We start from the raw sequence: 5000 nt of genomic DNA, 5'->3' as shown, positions 1-5000 counted from the left end.
AACTACTCAGTAAAACAGATTTCCCTCACTCAGGGGCTTGCATCTGTGACAGACAGCGTCCTTTGTTGCGCAAAGACGGAGGGCCGTTGGAAACTAGTCTGTCCTGAGAGCCGGGCACGGGTACAAGCGGGGCTGCTGGCTCCCAGAGTACGATTTCAGCAAAACACCAAAGAGTTTGAAAAGTACAACAAAAGACTTTGTCAAAATTGTTCCAAGTCTCGCACACCGTTCATTTTGTGACTTTCCAAGTGCTCTTTTCAAAGGTCTCTTTCCTGAGATTGAGCACCTTTCAGCAAAGCATCACTTTTCGGGCGCTTTCAAAGTGTACCCGCTGTCGTAAAATGTTCTGAAAATCGTGTTCCCGAAAATCTCCGGGCACCCCGCCAACCCCCAAGGACAGAAATGACAAGTGTCAAGTTGGCGGGGCGTCGGGCCACCTGCTGCCGGCCATGAGCATCCAAATCCCCGCAAAAGGGGCATTTTCATTTCTTCATCGGGACTTCCGGCAATTTCCAAGGTTCAACTCATTAACGTTGTTCGCAGACACTTGCCAGAAAATGCAAGTGGCCACTTTGCCGGGCCGACTCGCTTGCCCAAGCGGGAAACCATCAACCGAAGGCCCGGTAAGCCGGCCGAATCTGACCTCATAGACTTCCACACAACGGGACTTTTGACTTTCCCGGCCGCGGGTGGCCTCCACCCGGCCTCAGCCATCAGCCCTGCCTGCCTCTAGCCGCCTTCTGGTTAATGAGTTATCCAGCCTGGCACTTCGGTTGCGCCAGCGAGACCAAGTCTCGGCTTTGGTTAATGATTTGAGCGAACCGACCTGCCCCCCGCCACCGCGGGCTGAACTCGGGCAGGTCTGCCGATTTCCCGACTCCTTTCGGGGCCTAATCGGGTCGCGCGAGCCGCCTGGCGCGATCGGGGCCCATGCCCCGGCCTCTGCCAGTCCCTCGGGCAGCCGCTTTTGAAGCCCGACCAAAACCCGAAAAATGGGCAAAAAGGGAATAAATTCCCGCCCATAAAGGGTGAATAGTCGGTTGGGCGGCAGCCCTGGTCGGTCTCTGCAGACCTGGAGGCTCGAGACGTTTGTTTGGAAAACTCACCAAGTCTCGATTCTGCCACCTCCTACCTCTGTGCAGATACCCCGCCAACCCCCAAGGACAGAAATGACAAGTGTCAAGTTGGCGGGGCGTCGGGCCACCTGCTGCCGGCCATGAGCATCCAAATCCCCGCAAAAGGGGCATTTTCATTTCTTCATCGGGACTTCCGGCAATTTCCAAGGTTCAACTCATTAACGTTGTTCGCAGACACTTGCCAGAAAAATGCAAGTGGCCACTTTGCCGGGCCGACTCGCTTGCCCAAGCGGGAAACCATCAACCGAAGGCCCGGTAAGGCGGCCGAATCTGACCTCATAGACTTCCACACAACGGGACTTTTGACTTTCCCGGCCGCGGGTGGCCTCCACCCGGCCTCAGCCATCAGCCCTGCCTGCCTCCAGCCGCCTTCTGGTTAATGAGTTATCCAGCCTGGCACTTCGGTTGCGCCAGCGAGACCAAGTCTCGGCTTTGGTTAATGATTTGAGCCGAACCGACCTGCCCCCGCCACCGCGGCTGAACTCGGGCAGGTCTGCCGATTTCCCGACTCCTTTCGGGGCCTAATCGGGTCGCGCGAGCCGCCTGGCGCGATCGGGGCCCATGCCCCGGCCTCTGCCAGTCCTCGGGCAGCCGCTTTTGAAGCCCGACCAAAAACCCGAAAATGGGCAAAAAGGGAATAAATTCCGCCCAAAAAGGGTGAATAGTCGGTTGGGCGGCAGCCCTGGTCGGTCTCTGCAGACCTGGAGGCTCGAGACGTTTGTTTGGAAAACTCACCAAGTCTCGATTCTGCCACCTCCTACCTCTGTGCAGATACCCCGCCAACCCCCAAGGACAGAAATGACAAGTGTCAAGTTGGCGGGGCGTCGGGCCACCTGCTGCCGGCCATGAGCATCCAAATCCCCGCAAAAGGGGCATTTTCATTTCTTCATCGGGACTTCCGACAATTGCCGAGGTTCAACTCATTAACGTTGTTCGCAGACACTTGCCAGAAAATGCAAGTGGCCACTTTGCCGGGCCGACTCGCTTGCCCAAGCGGGAAACCATCAACCGCAGGCCCGGTAAGGCGGCCGAATCTGACCTCATAGACTTCCACACAACGGGACTTTTGACTTTCCCGGCCGCGGGTGGCCTCCACCCGGCCTCAGCCATCAGCCCTGCCTGCCTCCAGCCGCCTTCTGGTTAATGAGTTATCCAGCCTGGCACTTCGGTTGCGCCAGCGAGACCAAGTCTCGGCTTTGGTTAATGATTTGAGCCGAACCGACCTGCCCCCCGCCTCCCCCGGGCTGAACTCGGGCAGGTCTGCCGATTTCCCGACTCCTTTCGGGGCCTAATCGCGTCGCGCGAGCCGCCTGGCGCGATCGGGGACCATGCCCCGGCCTCTGCCAGGCCTCGGGCAGCCGCTTTTGAAGCCCGACCAAAACCCGAAAAATGGGCAAAAAGGGAATAAATTCCCGCCCAAAAAGGGTGAATAGTCGGTTGGGCGGCAGCCCTGGTCGGTCTCTGCAGACCTGGAGGCTCGAGACGTTTGTTTGGAAAACTCACCAAGTCTCGATTCTGCCACCTCCTACCTCTGTGCAGATACCCCGCCAACCCCCAAGGACAGAAATGACAAGTGTCAAGTTGGCGGGGCGTCGGGCCACCTGCTGCCGGCCATGAGCATCCAAATCCCCGCAAAAGGGGCATTTTCATTTCTTCATCGGGACTTCCGACAATTGCCGAGGTTCAACTCATTAACGTTGTTCGCAGACACTTGCCAGAAAATGCAAGTGGCCACTTTGCCGGGCCGACTCGCTTGCCCAAGCGGGAAACCATCAACCGCAGGCCCGGTAAGGCGGCCGAATCTGACCTCATAGACTTCCACACAACGGGACTTTTGACTTTCCCGGCCGCGGGTGGCCTCCACCCGGCCTCAGCCATCAGCCCTGCCTGCCTCCAGCCGCCTTCTGGTTAATGAGTTATCCAGCCTGGCACTTCGGTTGCGCCAGCGAGACCACGTCTCGGCTTTGGTTAATGATTTGAGCCGAACCGACCTGCCCCCCGCCTCCCCCGGGCTGAACTCGGGCAGGTCTGCCGATTTCCCGACTCCTTTCGGGGCCTAATCGCGTCGCGCGAGCCGCCTGGCGCGATCGGGGACCATGCCCCGGCCTCTGCCAGGCCTCGGGCAGCCGCTTTTGAAGCCCGACCAAAAACCCGAAAAATGGGCAAAAAGGGAATAAATTCCCGCCCAAAAAGGGTGAATAGTCGGTTGGGCGGCAGCCCTGGTCGGTCTCTGCAGACCTGGAGGCTCGAGACGTTTGTTTGGAAAACTCACCAAGTCTCGATTCTGCCACCTCCTACCTCTGTGCAGATACCCCGCCAACCCCCAAGGACAGAAATGACAAGTGTCAAGTTGGCGGGGCGTCGGGCAACCTGCTGCCGGCCATGAGCATCCAAATCCCCGCAAAAGGGGCATTTTCATTTCTTCATCGGGACTTCCGACAATTGCCGAGGTTCAACTCATTAACGTTGTTCGCAGACACTTGCCAGAAAATGCAAGTGGCCACTTTGCCGGGCCGACTCGCTTGCCCAAGCGGGAAACCATCAACCGAAGGCCCGGTAAGGCGGCCGAATCTGACCTCATAGACTTCCACACAACGGGACTTTTGACTTTCCCGGCCGCGGGTGGCCTCCACCCGGCCTCAGCCATCAGCCCTGCCTGCCTCCAGCCGCCTTCTGGTTAATGAGTTATCCAGCCTGGCACTTCGGTTGCGCCAGCCGAGACCAAGTCTCGGCTTTGGTTAATGATTTGAGCCGAACCGACCTGCCCCCCGCCTCCCCCGGGCTGAACTCGGGCAGGTCTGCCGATTTCCCGACTCCTTTCGGGGCCTAATCGGGTCGCGCGTGCCGCCTGGCGCGACCGGGGACATGCCCCGGCCTCTGCCAGGCCTCGGGCTGCCGTTTTTGAAGCCCGACCAAAAACCCGAAAAATGGGCAAAAAATGGAAAAAATTCCCGCCCAAAAAGGGTGAATAGTCGGTTGGGCGGCAGCCCTGGTCGGTCTCTGCAGACCTGGAGGCTCGAGACGTGACTTTGGAAACTCACCAATTCTCGATCAGCCACCTCCTACCTCTGTGCAGGTACCCCGCCAACCCCCAAGGACAGAAATGACAAGTGTCAAGTTGGCGGGACGGATTTGACTTCGGTCGCCGAGCCCTGGAACTAATTTCCCGCAAACGGCTTCGGATTTTGCTCCATCCAGACTTCCGGGACGAAACTTGACAGGCCGTATCTCCGCACTCCCGGAGCGCAGCCGCACCGTTCCGGCACCCATCGACGCGGCTGGCCGAGCCCGAGCGAACGCACCCCACGGCGGACGGCTAGGCCTTTCCGATTTTTTCACCCTTTTTCCCGAAAAGATTCCAACTGGCAGGGACATTCGCCCGACGGCTTAAAGACATGCCCTTCTGCCACACTAACGTCCCCGCCTTCGTTTGGCTATGTTGGCTTCGTCATTTCCGTCTTTTATTAAAGATACCATCTTAACACGCCGGTTAACCATTTGCCAGAGTTTTCGGTTAATGGTTTGCCACCTTCAACCCATTTGGTTAACCATTTGCCGCCGACAATTTTCAGTTCATCAGTTGCCACATTCAGACTTTCTTCTCCGGTTGCATTTCGCGGACTTCCAGCGCGCTCGGCTTCGGGTCGGCCCGCAGGAATGTGGTAGCGTTCGATGCCGCTTGCCTTCCTCTTCCCCGCGCCGCGCACCCGACGAGCACAGCTGGCCCACCAGCGGAGATAGCCGTCGGAAAGCGGTCTCCAGCCAACGGCTGCACCTCCGCCGGCCAAAGAGCCGGCCGCACGCCGTCGCTGGCCTCCGGTGCGACCCGTCCGGCCGCAGCGGACGCTCTTTTCCCGCGCCAGT

This window comes from Pristiophorus japonicus, unplaced genomic scaffold (genome assembly GCF_044704955.1).
Source record: "Pristiophorus japonicus isolate sPriJap1 unplaced genomic scaffold, sPriJap1.hap1 HAP1_SCAFFOLD_1713, whole genome shotgun sequence".
Taxonomy (NCBI): Eukaryota; Metazoa; Chordata; class Chondrichthyes; family Pristiophoridae; genus Pristiophorus; species Pristiophorus japonicus.
The sequence above is the reverse complement of the archived record's forward strand: the minus strand, read 5'-3'. Positions refer to the sequence as shown.